At 27.8% G+C, this 17,402-nt stretch overlaps 1 pseudogene; it reads right to left on the reverse strand.

Annotated features, from left to right (window-relative positions):
* Positions 1-449: 449 nt before the first annotated feature.
* On the reverse strand, positions 450-1,289 carry LOC115710346 (DCD domain-containing protein NRP-like; annotated as a pseudogene).
* Between the last annotated feature and the right edge of the window lie 16,113 nt (positions 1,290-17,402).

Consider the following 17,402-nt stretch of genomic DNA (forward strand, 5'->3'; position numbering starts at 1 on the left):
AATAGTAAAATTGAATGAAATTAGACAAAAGTAATAGTTTAACGGAAATTTTTAACGGTCAGAAAAGTTCAAAGAACATAATTTGATACATGTTAAAGTTTAGGGGATAAAAATCATAATTAGCCTTGTTATTATTACTCCATATCTTGAGAGAAAATTACTTAGGGGATGTCATTAATAATGTAGGAAAAATACCGGATACATTTTACTATTAAAAATACTAAATTTCTTTGGTACCCAACGAAAAAGATGATACTAAAATTTATTTTAATGTTGTATTTAAAGTTTTAATTTATAATTATTAAGAATTGAATAAAAATCTAAATATAAAAAATTTAATTATTATTTATTATTTATTTATTTAATTAATTAAGATTATATATATTATACTAAATAAATGTTACGTGACAAGCCACGTATGTTTAGTTTTATTTTAGCTATTAAAGTTTTTATTTAATATCATGTGTAATTTTAATATAATTAATGTTCAATTTCAATATAAAGATAATTGTTGAAACTTGACCAGTTGAAAGCTAGCATACATACAAGGAACATTTACTTCTATATACAATCTAAAAATGCAGTGTTGAATTATTGAAATAGTTAAATTTACCAAATAGTTGCCGCTTCAAATCTTCTTACATAGTGTCATTGTTGCAAACGAAAATGTAACCTCCTAGCACTTCATTTCGAGGGAAGGTCTCAGTAGCAAGCAAGGTCTTGAACCTTTTTGTCAGCTACATTATATTGTTTGCATTACCACTGTCACTATTGTTGTTATTGTTGATGTTGATAGAGTCCTTGTGGCTCAAGTTGTTTTCACTATGCTTGTTAATAGTCATATTCCCCATAGTGGTTGCATTACTCTTCTGATAGACTAACATTCCATTTCCGAAGGAATTTTTGTTCATGTTCTCATTCATTTTGGAATCAAAATTCCAAGAGTTAAAATTAAGGATCTCACATTTGTTATCTTCTTGGTACCCAAATTTGTCCATTGGCCTTGGCTCAACAGGACCATTTGAAAGATTAAGGTTATTCATGCATGCGCTCTCCTTTTAACCTTGTGTGTTCAAGTAATTTAGAAGAAGCCATCAACCACTGGTGATCTCCTTAAACTTTCGACTGTCCTCTAAGCTGATCTCTTAATTGCCAAAAGCTTTGCATGTTGTTCTCCATCTTGTGATACCTATTTGAGTTTCAAATAAAAGTCAAACCCTTTAACAACAAAAGCAAGGAAAATTGAAAAGATTAATGTTTGAAACTAAATAAGAGTGAGAAAATACTTTAAAATATATACAAATCCAAGATTATTCGGTTAGTTTAACAAAGTCTTACCCTTTTCAAGAAAAAAAATATGTAATAGAAAACAAAATTAAATACTCAACTCAATGATCAATAAATGAAATCAAGCAAATATATAAATTTACAATTCATCTAAAAATTTAAATGACCAAAAAAATCTTACATATATAGTTTGAAATCGAATAGCAATGTAACCTGTAGATGATCTAAACTTCTCTATTTTTTTATTACTCTACCTTTCCTTTTCCGATCGAGAGGGTGAGATTGATGAAGTAATACCATGTGAGAGTTAGAAGAGCTGAGTCTTCGTTGCCAATGATCCCTCCTTGAGATTATCTTCTTCAAATAATCAATTTCATGACCAGCCATCCTCTTCATCTCTCTTTTTCTTTGACTTTCCTTTTCTGAAAATCGATTTTCTTAAAAAAAATCAATTTCAAGATTTCTTTCAACGAATCAATTTCTAAAAATATATATATACATACATTATATTTAAGATCCAAAATATAGCTATTTGTTTTCCTTGACATTTAGATTAAAAACTTGAAATAAAATTGAGGTTATATGCTTTCTCATTACAAAATCAAACAAATTTTAATAATCAAATTATTAGTACTCCATTAGTTCTAATCAGGATCGTTTCCGATAAATTAGGACCACAATCCAAGTTACAAATTTCTAATGTATGTAAATATATGAAATTTTTTAATTACTAATTGAAGGTTTAATTTATATTTCAGGATTTTTTTTTTAAAGTTAACACAAGAGTTAGCATCTGTAAATATCTACATAATTTTTATTTTTAAATATATATAATAATATTATAAAATTTATAAAGAATATTATATTAAATCTATATATCTATATATATACTAGCAAAAACTACGTGCGAGGCACGTATACTAAATTTTATGCTAGTTTTTTTTCTATGTTATTTGAAAGTGATACAATAAAAAATTAAAGAAAAAACATTATTAGTTATTAGGTGAGATTATTTGAATAAAGAACAATAAATAATCACGTAAAAATAAAAAATAATTATTTGAATAAAGAATTCAATATACACATTTATATATATGAATCTCATTAATCAAAAAGAATTATTAAATATATGAACAATAATTTGTCATGTTATATGTTTCCCAATAAAGAAATCCACCTCCTCATAGTCAAAAATAAACAATATATGTAATACAGATCTTTGTAATGAAGTACCTAAAAGAAACAAAACTTCAGTTAGCATAATCAGAAAAGGTTTAAGTGAACTAAATAATGACTAAGAAGATCTAAATTACAAAATGAAAATAACATGTCTATATGAGTATGATTCTATTGCTATATGAGCATAATTGATCTAAGAGAAAATAGATAAACTTATAAACATATAAATATACTTAATATTAATTTTGACAAAGAAACAATTCAATTATAAACAATTCTAAATATCAGCTTGACAATTTCAACACACTAATTACTCATTAAATAACCATAATGTATACATCATGATAATTTTATTTTATTTGATATCAAATGATAGAGATTATTGAGGTTTTCAGCCATGGAAAACATACTATGATCAAAAAGTAATGCTCATTAATTGTATATTTCAAAGAAACCCTAATTTCCATGAATGTCCCTAATAATATATAAACAATAAAGTTGTAAATTAAAAAAAAAAGTAGCAAAATTTCATTTAATATAAGAAATAGAACAAATTTAAGATTTATACAATACTGAAATTTGAACTCTTAGAAGCCATTAGCGAAGGGGCGAAACTCGTTAGATCTCCTAGTTGAACACTACCTTAAAAAAAAATTAAATGATGTGGAGGTTTTTTTATGTGTTTCTGTTTCGATATGTTCTTTTAAAACACCATAAATTGTAAAACAAGCCTAACAGTTGCTTAATGTTTTCTTAGCTTTAACGTGGCACCCACTTCTTAGATTGACTTTTTTATCTTGTATATTTATGTATCTTTGAGATTTAACGGAAAAGGCTCTATTGCCTTGAGATTTAAACCACGTTTGATTTTCTTATTATTTACAGGGCCGACATGCTTTGGTCTATGATATAAATACAATAAATGAGACTTGGGAGTGGGTTGACCTTAAGGAGGTAACAATTGTGTTTTAAAATCTTGGTTCCTGAAGAATATTTCAAGATACAAGTATGATGGGTTTTTTATATTATAGACGATTTGTTCCAAAACATAATAGAACTAACCAATTTAAGTTAATGATCTGGCTTCTGATACGTCCATATTAAAGATGATTGGGGGTGTGCGGTTCTGTAAATGCTATGAAATAATTTTGTAGTTAGTTTGTGAATATTGCAATGAAAGTGTTGGTTTGACCTGGCAATTTTGTGGTTACAACTTACAAGAATTCTTGACAAGGTTGTTGAATAGTAAACCAATATAAAACTTGTTTTACTCTGTTGAATAATATGAAAGATAATTTATTTTTTCACCATGTTTAAAAATAAATACAAATTTCACTACAAGAAAATAGGTTTTCAGCGACTAGAGTTTTTGTGACTAAATCAATTTAGTCACTAATAGTTAGCTTTTACGACTATTATTTAGTCGTAGACATTTTTAGTCATGAGACATTGTTTAATTGAAACCAAAAGAATTAACCACTAATTTTTAGTCACTGTTTGTTATTTTCAGTGACTAAATTTGTACTTAGTCACTGAAACTTTGGCGCCAAATTAATAGTTGTGGCAAGAGCACTAAGTTTTGGTGACTAAAATTATTTAGTCACTAAAAATCTAAATTTGTGACAAAATATTTAGTCAGTGGAAGTTAATGATTTTCAATTACTAAAATATTAGTCATAGAAAAATCTATATACTTGCAATTATTAATGAGTTATATATACCAACTAATTATTTAGTCACCATAAAATATAAAATTAAATTACTATATAATATTATGTGACTACAATTTTAGTCCATAAAAAAGATAATATTTGTGACATGTATTTTTTTTTAAAAATATATATTTGTACAAAGATACATACCCACTTGTACAAATATAAATGTAATAGAAAATTTATAATTTTAAGATATATATTACCAAAAAAATTACTATCTGAAGGATATTATGTAAAAAGTTTACATATATATATATATTAAATTACTCTATTTTGAACTGATCGTATTGAAGCATAAGAAAACTTTTTTTAAAAAAATTAATTTAAATTTAATATTATAAAATGAATTAATATATTATGTGTAGATATTTTATCACACTAATCGGTTATAACTAGGATCTTTTAGATTTTTTTTTTTATTTCAAAATATAAATTTAAATTTGCCTAATAGTTAGTCAGCTATTTTTATGCTTTTTTATTTTATTTTCATATAAAAAGTATGAATAAAGTAATTATTTTTTCATAAAATTATGTATTGTGACTATTTAAAAAATTCAAATTTTAAACATTTTTTCAAATATTAATTTCAAAAAGTAAAATATTAATATAATTATTCATTTTCTTTTTTAGAGAAATTTTCATTTTTAGCGGCAAATCTCAAACTTTTCCCTCTATCTTTTCAGTTCCCTACCTAAGCACTCTCTCACTCTACCTCTCCCAAACCCTCACGCATCTCATAGAGAAACCACCCTCTCCCCTAATATTTCTATCGCATAATGAGCCCTCTTAGTTCGAATACGACCGCCGATGAGGCGACGACTATTCTCAAATGTTCTCTGGTGGCCCCTCTGTGTTGTGGCAATTTTGCTTTTCATTTATGTTTTGAGCAAAGGGAATCAGATTGAGTCCATGCCTGCCATTTCAAGGGTAATGATCTTAATTTTCTGCATAAAAATAATATATAATCAATTGGGTCGAATGGATATTATCTTAATTTATCTCATTTGCCTTTATTATTTTGCTCGTGAAAAGTTTTAGATTCTACATGTTTGTATGAGTTTGGAGAATGGCTGCCATATTGGTATATTTGTTAGCTTTATGGTTGATTTGTTTCAACATTTTTTATGGTTTTAGGTTCTGGATACCTGTGAGTGTATTGAACTTCTGGGTAGTACCTCTTCAAGCACGCATAGCTTTCATGTCAATGGGTTCAATATTCTGGAACTTCTGCTTGTCTTCTACAATGAACAAGTAGTTTAGTCATTCGGTTATATGGTATCAGCTCAGAAATTTTTGACTGGAAGTTAGGAGAAATATTTGGGAGCCTGAGGTAATGATTCAAGTTGTACACATTTGCTTTAAAGTAATTTTTTTATAGAAATTTGTAGACACAATTTTGGCCTTAAGAAAGGATTTGAATTTTCGGTGACATTTGTCTATGGACTTCACTTGAAATATGTATAGAAAAGGTTGTGTTCTTCCAATTTGGGAATGACATATGTTTTACTTGGTTACTACTATGAGTAGTTAATCATGGCATTTTGGAGCTGACTCGTTGAGTTGTAAAAGAAAAAAAAGTATTGTGTTAAACAACAAATATAACTATATTCAGTATTATTGTTCTTGTGTGATTATTTTGTTTTTATGGTATACTTTATATAATTTATTAGAGTTGATATATAATTGATAGTATCTCACATGAAATTTCTTAACTACTTTGTTGCCTAGCATTTTGACATGTTCATGTTTTGATTAATTATTGCTCAAAAGTTTTGACAGCTACACAAGCTATTCCCTAAAATGGATCATTTCTTTTGAACCAATTGTTTTTTATTTCCTCTTTCATTTATTGATTTATTTCATCCATGGATCAGTACCCTTCCAAATATTATGGCACTGAGATGATGGTATGATATTCCTAGTTTTAAATTACCCAATTTACTATCATATATAGTTTAGTTGCAGCTGTAATTTAGTTTTGAACTATTGTAAGATCTTGATTGTACATTACTTCAATGCATATGTTTAATTTACTAATTTTTCAGGTGAGATTTTATAGTACTGTTATCTGTCACTGCTATAGATCCCTCTCTGTTGCTAGACAATGCAGAGTGGAACTTTCATAATGGCTAAATTGTAGTGACATATATGTATTGCTGCTGATTTTTATAATTTTTCTATAATTCTTTCTTGCACATAACATTTGAGGTTTTCGTAGGAAAATTGGTATTCCATTGTCTGTGGGTTATCCCCAATCAATAAGTGTTTATTTTTTTTTTGTTCATTTTACTGTTATGTGTTCTTTAGATACAGATTTGGGCTTCAAAATAATTAGTAGATGTATTTTGATTTTTCTCATTAATCGAGATTCAATATTACTTGCTTTTATTTGTAGTGACAACTGAAAATGATGATGTGTTATTTGTAGTGGAAGAACTCTACAACACTCTTCCTTGAGGTGAGCTTTGGTATAGTGTTGCTTCATTCAACTTTCGTATTGTGAGTGCCTTAATGGTTATATCAAAAACTACTTTGTATCATAGATGTTTATTAACAGATATAGATATATAACTTTTTAAATTTCATCTATTAACCTTGACAATACAGATACAACATGGTTATGGTGTTTAGAGATTATCTTTCAATGTGACTCCTAGTAGGCAGTTCAAGCAATACTAGCATCATAGATCATGCCTACAGACGCTCAAAGGATGCTTTAAGAGTTTGAGGGGTGTGTTCTTCTAGCTTATGAGTGAAAGCCAGACTAGGATAGGGGCTTCACATTCTTTTTTATGTTTGTTTGTTTGTCTAATTTAGTGTTATTTCTTTTGTTCATTTAGTTTAGTTTGTATTGAGGTAAATTTTTTCTGTTTTTCTTGTTGGCAACTCTGATTTATGGAGTTTGTTGTTGTAGTTCATAGACAATATAATTCAAGCAAGCATTATGTAATTGAATTTTTTATGATTGACATTGTAATTTTTATGTAATGAATAAATGTGTTTAATATTATTTAAATATAACTTTGAATAATTTGTTTTTGTTATATAATTTAAATGAAAATAAATTAGTTTTGAAGGCTAAATATTGGTCACTAAATAATTAATTAATATAATTTTTATTTATTATTACCAACTAAAATATTTAGTCACAAAATATTAGCCATTTCATGACTAAATTTTAGTTGTTGAAGATTAATTTTTTGGTTGTTGAAAGTGCACATTGGTATTTATGTGACCAATATATCAATTATATTGTGACTAAATTTAATATATTTCGTAACTAAATTTTAGTCATAGAAAATAATATTTTTTCTGACTAAATATAATAGTCGTTAAATTTCTTCTACGACCGACTTTCAGCGACCAAATGGCGACTAAAAATAATTAGTCGTAAAAAATTGTTGGTGACTAATTATTGAGTTTTAAGGACTAAAAAATTAGTCGTTGAAAATGAGTTTTTTTGTAGTGTTTGATGAGCATATTACTTTTTTTTTTCTTTTTTTAATTGAGAGTCTCAGAGTATCAAATCCCGGGTTGAATTTTTTTTATTTGTTGTGTTGTGATTCTCGAATATTTAACATCAAATATCAGTTCAAATATTAATGGAATTTGTTTTATTATTATTTTATTAATTTTATTATTTTATTAAATAAAAATTAAAAGTCACCCAAATATCAGTTCAAATATTAATGAGATTTGTTTTATTATTATTTTATTATATATAAATAATATTTTATTATTTTATTAAATAAAAATTAAAAGTCACCCATAAATTTCTCAAAAACCAAGAATTTTAGTTATATAGGCACACTTTATATAGAATAGATAGATATAAAGAATCTATATATCTATATATATCTATCTACTAGGTGAATGTACGTGCCGAGCCACGTATTGATAGTTTTATTTAAGATTTTAATCTTTTTAAGATTTTGAATATATTTTATTTTAAAAGATTTCAAATTTTTTGTTTGAAAAAATTAAATATTTATATTTAAAATATTATTTAATAATGTATTAAAAATAATATTAGTGTAATTATAAAATTGTAAATAAATTTATTATTGGAGTAGTAGATTATTCTATTTAGTTCTTTTTTTAATATAGCATTGTAATGTAAGTTTATATCTATAAATATTCTGTAAAGTGTTAATATTATATGAACATCTGCATTTATAAAGCTAAAAATTGGGTCAATGACAGAAGTGGTATATCTGCAATCACACAAAGATAGAAGTGGTATTTCTGCTAAACCATGACACTTGAATCATCAGGGCGAATTAACACCAACCAATAAGAAAGAAAGAAAAAACCAAGAACGGTTTCAAGGTGGAGTATTGTGTTTAATATATGAGTTTGCACGATCAGATTTAGAACAATTACAAATAATGAGAAAGTAGATACAGAATTAAATCTAATCAAATTTAAATTTAAATAGTATATGATTTAGATATTTTTAATTAATCTATTTAATATTTAATAATTATTTAGTCAAAAAAAATATCTACAAACATCATAGTGAAAAAAATAATAACAATAAAAAAAATAGTTATCCTTATATAATAGAAAAATAGAAAAAATTAAATTTTATCATCAATTAAAATTAATAATTATACATGTATAATCAATAGGTTAAAAAAAAAAAGAGTATTGACCTATATTATAGATAGATATATAGATTATGGAGTGCAAACACTTTTGGACTACATTTGATGACTCTCTATTGCCAAAAATTTCTTCACATTAGAATAGAAAAGAAATTAATAAAGCAAATAAAAAGAATAACATCACATTATGTATAGGAATGAAAAAAATAAAGATTTTTTTAAAAAATAAATAAAAAAAATTATTAATATTCTCCCAAGATAGGTTTGTTAGAGAGATATATATGGTTAAGATGATTTTTTTAATTTAAAAAGAGATTATTAATATTTAAAAGATTGTTTAATTTTTTGAGTTTAATTATTGGGTTTATTTATTAACGGGAGATCAAACCTAATCGTTAAATTTAACAGAATATTCTTTTTTATTTTTAAGTATATTCTGTTAAACCAAGAAATGTCGTTAGATAGACACTTTTAATATATAAAGATATATCTATAAAAAAGAAGTATGAAGCGGTGATGTAACATTTTAATATCTATATCTATACTAGCAAAAAACTACGTGTGAGGCACGTATATTAAATTTATGTTAGTTTTTTTTCTATGTTATTTGAAAGTGACACAATTAAAAATTAAAGAAAAAATATTATTAATTATTAAGTGAGATTATTATTATGTGTATCTAAATATTATATTTTATAATATTGTCAATTAAAAGTGAATACCGAATGCAATATATTAGTGTTTAAGAAAGTTTGATGATTTAAATATGTTCTTAAGTTAATCCAAAAATAAAAAATGAAAACCATGTTTAACAAAAAGTGATAGTATTTTATAACAAAATACTATTAAATTATTTTAAAATACTATATTTATTAAAATAAAACTCTATGCGATTAAAATTTCATATTTATCTTTACTCAAAAAGAAAAAAAAATTGATAAAAAAAAGAAAAAAAAATAAAAAGTTTCTATTATTATCTCCATTGCCTTTCTAGATGTGAATAATGGTCTCTTCTTTCTTCCATATTCTTCTTTATTTTTTGTATATTGTGTTTGCAACATATATGTAAATTATTACGTAACTTTATAAAATTAACTTTGCTTCTGGAAACTAATGCATATGCCGAGCACTTAGAATCATTTATTAGCTGTAAACTTTGTTGGGTTTTTTTCGTCATTGATGCTTGGTTTTGTGAACTTTGATAAAAGTCACGCTTCTTTTTTATTATTATTACTTATATATTTTGTTATTAAGTTGTGAAGAAGAAAAAAGAGAAGTACGGATTGGAATATTATGTGTGATCCCATGGGAATGTCCAAATTGTAATAGGAAAAGGAATACAATAAATAATTAAAGAAAACCTAATCGTAGATGTACAACAGCAAAAATCCAATCGATTTTTTTTTTATTTAATGAGATTTATTTTATTATATATAAATGAAAAGTGACCCATGAATTTCTCATAAACCATTTTATTTTTAATAATAAACCATTTTATTTTTAATATAAATAAAAAGTAAATACCGAATGCAGTATATTAGTGTTTAAAAAAGCTTGATAATTTAAATATGTTCTTAAGTTAATTCAAAAATAAACTAAAAATTGATGTTCAAATACTTAAGGAAACACAATGTGTGTAAGATATAAAAAGAAAATTAAAAATTAATCTCTAAATTGTTGATAATTGAAGATAACATTTGCTTCGACAGAGACAATAGTATAATTTTATATTTTGTACTTTTCATTCTAACCGAGTCTGCATATAGCTGGATTGTCCATTTTTTTTTTGTATAAATCGAATATGGTAGTATCGACAAAGCGGCGGTGTTCCTGCAAATAGTTATTTATTTTCATTTAAGATGATTAGACGTGGTGTGCATAATTAATTTAATTAAAAAAATTTACTTATGAAAGATAAGTAAAGTTATTTTATTTCTTTAAAACTACACCTCTGCAGTATAATCCATTAATTGGACACCAGTACACGAAAATATTTTTTCCTGTGAAAAAAAAATAATTAGAAAATTATTTTTTTTCTTAAGATAAAGCGCAATTAGTGTAAGTAATTTTTTTTTTTTGTTTTGATATTATTTTTATAATATTTTTTAAGATCATAAAAAAAAATTTAAAAAAATATTAGTGTATATTTTTGTAAAGGATAATTTTATGATTTTTTTGACTCATGTGGACCCAACGCGCATGGATAATTCAGTTTTTTTTTTGTTATTTCATATTAGAGAGAGTGAAAAAAAGCTATATATTATTTCAAAAAAAAAAAGCTATATATTATATTTATTAACTATCCTTTCGAAGATAGAAAAGAAAAAGAAGGACTGTATATGAATATACTGCATAGTAAAACACATTAAGCTAATTAAACGTATTCTTCATAAGATCAAAATTTTAACATAATCCAAATATAGAATATAACAATATGTTTTTTGATGTGAAGGTTAAACATAACAAATGGCATAGTTTAGTCTCCGTATAACACAACAACGATGTGAGCTCATTAATTTTGATGGAAACAATGCAGATTTGAAAAGATTCAATAAGGAGACAAAAATCTCAAAATGTTAGAAAATGAAAAATTAATCTTAAAAATTGCGGGATGATTTACGAATAAAAAAAAGACCCAATTGGATCAGAACCTGAAATTGGGGGACGATTTTTTTGAATTTCTCACAGTGAATTTGCGTTAGATCTTCCATTTTTCGCAAATTCACTCATCTATCTAGACGGCAATAAGAATTTACTTGAATAGTGGGAGTGGACTGCGATTGAAAAAAATATATAAATGAAGATAAATAGCTAGAGGAAACTTAAACGATTTGGTAAAAAAAAATTCCATATATAATTCGTTCTTTTCCTAATCTCTCTCAACAAACTAATTGTATATGCGATTTAAGGTTCAATTTATTTTATATATATATTTTTATATATAGAGTTGAAATATGCAAATATCAGTTCAAATATTAATAAGATTTGTTTTATTATTATTTTATTATATATAAATAATATTTTATTATTTTATTAAATAAAAATAAAAAGTCACCTATGAATTTCTCATAAACCAAGAATTTCAGTTATATATGCACACTTTATATAGAATAGATATCTATATATATCTATAAAGGAGAAGTATGAAGCGGTGATGAGACATTTTAATATCACTCTAAATGCATCAATCTCTTCTCTCCTTCATTCTCTCATTTTTTGAATATTTTATTAGAGCTTAAATCTATAAATTAATATTTTACTATTATTTTAATAAATTTATTATAAAAAATCTAGCATAAATTATTTTATTTTGTTTTTTGAAAAAAAATATCTATATATAAACTACACTTACCGTACCATACAGTCGTAGTCTAATTTATCATCAATTAGACAGGCTCTCCAAAATGAGAGAACCCCTAATAAGGCCTTATGTAATAATATGCGTGTGAGCATAACACGTAGTTTTTATATAATATAGATTTAAGATAGAGTGGCATCATAAGTGCAGTTGCGTGCTATATTAGTGCAATAACACAGTTATTTATACAGTGGCATATTATGTGTGATATGTATGCTATATGTTATATTTGATTGATCATGTTTTTTTACTGGGTCTTAGCTCACGGGTGCTCTATTGTGTAGGCAAATGTAAAGCAGTGTCGAGTCAACTATGAGTTTGAAGATTTTGAAGATGAATTGTACATGTTCCGGCCAAGCTAGGCCACGAGGGTTGGGTCTAACAGGGGAAGTTGGTATTGGAGAAAGATGGTAGAACTGAAAGATAAAATTAAAGCTTATGTGCAGCAGAGTGCTTTTGCTGCTATTGAATACAAAATTGTAGATGGACAAATCTGGTTTGCACAGGATTTTGGGAAGGTGCCTTAGGCAATGAAGTTTGGTCTAGGTTGAATCTTCCAAAGCATAGTGTGACAGTCAGTAGTCCCGTGATCCGTAAGGGGAAACACCGGGTAAGCTGTGCAGTCCCACACCGCCTGGGGAAGGTCAAGTGGGATGATTCAGAGACTGTGTAGGTATGGGACTACACAGTTGAAGAGGGCTTAAATGGATTATTTGGTACTACCTATGTCAACAAGGTGCATCTTGTTTTTCGGTAGCCCATCTCGAAAGAACTCCACAGTTAAGCGTGCTTGGCCTGGAGCAATTTCAAGGATGGGTGACCTCCTGGGAAGTTTTCCCAGGATGCGTGTGAGTGAGGACAAAGCACGCTGAAAACACTCGTGTTGGTCTGTAGGGTCAGTCATCAATCCAGGAAGTAGCCAAAGTGACGTAATCGTGTATAAGAGCCATTATTCCGTGGGTGTAAGGACCCAATGGAGGCTTGAAGCGGGGACGTTACACATAGCTTCCTATTATGGTTAGCTATGCTGAATAGATTCAAAACCAGGTATCGACTACTCAAACAAGGGTTGATTGACACAGGTTGTTGCAGCGTCTGCAACACTGCTGCAGAAACAGCAAATCACCTATTTTTTGAGTGTGATTTTGCTGCAGAATGCCTTAGAGATGTTTGAAGGTCTGGTTTGGATGGAAGAGTAGGGCTAATTCACTTCAAGCTTTAATGAGATGGGTGAGGAAAGCAAGCTGTTCCAGGTTTAAAAAAAGTGTGCTGGTAGCTGGTGTTGCTACTGTTGTATATCAGTTGTAGAAGACTCGGAATGAACTATTATGGAATGGAAAAAAGATAGGGATCTCTGAAGTGATGCAGCAAGTGAAGTGGATTGTAAAGAGTAGAATACTTTTTGTAATGCCAAAAAAGATTAAACAAAGTGATAAAGATTGGTTTGATTTGTTATAAGAAATTTGTATATAGCTAAAATTAAGGCCTTTTTTCTTGGAAGGTGCTTATATTTGTAAAGTCATAAGTTTTGTAGAGTAATGAAAATTCTGATTCATCAAAAAAAACCAAAATATGTAGATTACAAATTTTATCAACAAAACTGACAAGTGTCAGAAGGAAAAGAGTACCATTTTTATTTCAAGTGAAGAGCATGTTAATTGTGCCAAGGGTATTTTTGGAAACCCTTGGCCAATTAAGGGGCACGGCCATATACAACAATTGCAATCATCAATTTAACAATGATGACTAAATTATTGATTGAAGTATTCAAGACTCAAGAGGATTGATTAAAGTATTTAAGATTCAAGAGTAAATTTACATACCATACGTATACCTCCATTAGTTAGAAGCAGCTTAATAGTTTTGATCTCTTTTAGCATCAATAATAATATGAATAATACAACTTAATTAGAATATATAATACGGTTTAGGATTATAATAATTATAAATGTATATGAATTAAAGAATATAATATGATTAGATACGAAAAAATCATATGAATAATATAACATCTTTATATATATATAAATTATTATGGATAGATATTTAATTTAACTTTTTTTTTAATTATAAAAAATTAGAATAATGAGAGAATTGAGGAGAGAACAAATATATATATATATATATATATTTAAAGTGATTTTAGAGTGCCATATCACTGTCTCATACTTCTTCTTTATATATATGTATTGATGATTCCCTCCCATTTCACATACGACATTCACACTTCAAAATAAATTAAAGAAATTAAATAAGTTACAATTATATATTACACAAATATTGTAAACTTAGTCTAAGTATTAACAATTTAATAAATCTAGAAGTTAACTTAAAAAAATAAGCTAAGGAAGAAAAATTCTTAGGCCTTTCAGCATCATTTGTCCAAGCCTTCATGAATCATCGTCATCAATCGTTCTATACACTCGCACAGGAATGGTAACAATTCAATTTTTAGATTGTATGTCTATTTTTCTCCAAAATGTAAAAAGAAGTAAAAATTTATATTGGTTCATATATATTGTTATTTGTTAATATAATAAATGCTATAATTAATAATTAAAACTTACAGCTTTTTGATCTTGTATATAAAGGTTGGGGTTTGCATGTACGACGATGTCAGTCATGTATTTCAAAATATAAAAACGACATTCTTAGTTTTTAGGTTGTCTTGGACAATTTGCTAGTGCAATTCCTGGCCACGACCCAAGTTACGCATTTGATGCCCTTATAATCTGGTATGCTCTATTTTAAAAATTATATTAACATTTCAATTCATTAGTTAATTAAAAAATTTGTTACATCAAGAGTAATTAAGAAAAAAATTATATTAGGGAACTTTGTGGCCACGTATAGGGTCTAAATAGATAATTTTCCCTGGCGCAACAATCTCTAGCATCCAATGCGCACTAAAAAATTATATTAGGATGTATGTAAGATAGTATAAAAATAATTTCAAGTTATAATATAGAAAAAAATTAGCACTAAAAAATTAAATAGTGTTTACCCAATATTCTAGGGAATAAAGAACATTTGGTAGTTGTTATTCATCGATGATAACCAAAGGGCCAATCGTTTTGACGCATTGTCAAAAGACTCACTCTTCTCTTCATCGTTACTCTTCTCTTCATCGTTGATAGCATTCATTGCAAAGAAGCTCTAGGTCGTAAAACTTGAAAATTTTTCTTAGATCATTTATGCTCTCCCAGATGTTCCTGCATTTAATTGTTAAAGTGTTTTATAATAATTTCACTAGAATTTGATATATATATATAAGGTTAATTAGATTAAAGAAGAGTATACATCATTCCAAACAACATTTTCTGGTTGCCAATGAAGTCACAATGCCACCTGCTGCAAATCCTCTCCAGATAACATGATCTGGTTACGAGGTGCTATGAATCCTCAGGGTACCCGAATTGTGATTATATCACGTTTATCTTTGACTCTTAGAAATTCATCAACCATCCATTTTAGTGACCTAGAGATTAAAGCCATGATCTTTGGTGTGAATAATTCATCTTCTTGATCAGCACCGCCTTTTCGAGAAGGCATGGGGCTTTTTCCCTTCGACACATCACATCTTGATGGTGGTTGAGCTAGTGGACCCTATACAAAATACCATATAATATATCAAATTTGATCCTAATTCTACCGAATTTTCGGCAGCATAATGACTATAATTGAATGCCCCCAAAAATTCTAAACATGCCTAATAATAAACAAAACAGATAAAATAATTGTTTATTCATCCATCCGACCGCAACACATGTATTCGCAGAACCTATTTCACTATGGTTGAATATTTAAGATATTCAAACTCCACTAATCATTGATAATTAATTTATAACAAAAGTTACCTCGGGTGTTCCAATTAGGTATTTAGGCTAAGGAAGGAACATGTTTGCTACTTCGTTAACATAATTTCACCCGTCAATCGAGATCAGCATTTTAGCATTCTCTTATAGCATTTCTAAAATCAGAACCCGAGCATGTGAATCATCGTAGTCTTTGCAATGAACTTTGATTGGACTCTCATGTTCATATAGATAAGCTCGGGCCACAATGTTGTCGATATTGTTAGAGTAGAGATATACTAGCTGATTAACGGCCCTCTATTCATCGAAATTGTACATGAGAGGTGGCTCATTTAGGAAAACAAACTGTTGAGCATAATTTTGTGGTCGACCCTCATCCTCATGAGCGTATTGTTGTGGAACATACGCTTGATGAGCCACCTCTCCTTCTTTCTCAAAAAGTCCGGCCACCATGCACATACAAAATAACAATGTTAATAATATGAAAAAAATCCAATTTTTTTTTTTTTTAAAATTAAAATAATGTACATTACAAAAATGAATGAAAACTATATTTATACCTTAATGGACATTGAGATTGAACGTTTTCTCAACAAATATCAGTGGCTGGAGTTATACCCACCACTATTCTTCAATTTGATACTGAATTAGGAAAAAAATTGAAACTTTTTTGGTGTATAGATTTAGGTATCGAAAATAGAAGATTTAAAAAATTAAATGGGCTCAAATGGTGCAAAAATGGGGAAGATATGGACTGGAATAAGGGTGGTTGGCGAAGGTGGCAGGGGTTTGGGTATGTCTCTACTGCTGGTGTTTGGTTCGTGAGGAAGAAGAAGTGAAGCAGACGAAGCTGATAGGGTTTTTATATAATCCTATACCATCGGTTATTAGGAAATAACAGATGGAATAGGCTATTCAAATCACCCTCAAAATTATCTCCCTCTCAACCGACTCTAAATGATATAGTCAAATTTTATACCTACAGTTTTTTTAAAAAAAAAACCGTCTCTAAAGGTCAATCTTCAATAGATGAGCATTTTTACTCCTTTTAACTGTCCTTATTATGAAACCTGTAGAAAAAACAGACTCTAAAGGATGATTTTGTAGTAGTAATTTAATAAAACACCAATTTTTATAAAAAATGAACTACATTACATACGTGGCAACAACCGTCCACAGTCCACAACCGACAACCAACCGACAACCACCGGAAATGTTCTCAGTTTGCAGTAATTATGAATTGGAAAACAAATATGTAGATTAGTGTACATGAGTGTGACACGCTTCATATACACCACTAATAAATATTGGGATGGATTTCTGAATAGTCTCTCATAATGTAGTGATCCAGTTCCCTCCTCTAGTCACTGTCTCGCTGACACCTTTTTTGATCAAATATAATATACAAGTCCATTTAAAATATCAACAATTAAAATATCAC

This window comes from Cannabis sativa, chromosome 3 (assembly GCF_029168945.1).
Source record: "Cannabis sativa cultivar Pink pepper isolate KNU-18-1 chromosome 3, ASM2916894v1, whole genome shotgun sequence".
Taxonomy (NCBI): Eukaryota; Viridiplantae; Streptophyta; class Magnoliopsida; order Rosales; family Cannabaceae; genus Cannabis; species Cannabis sativa.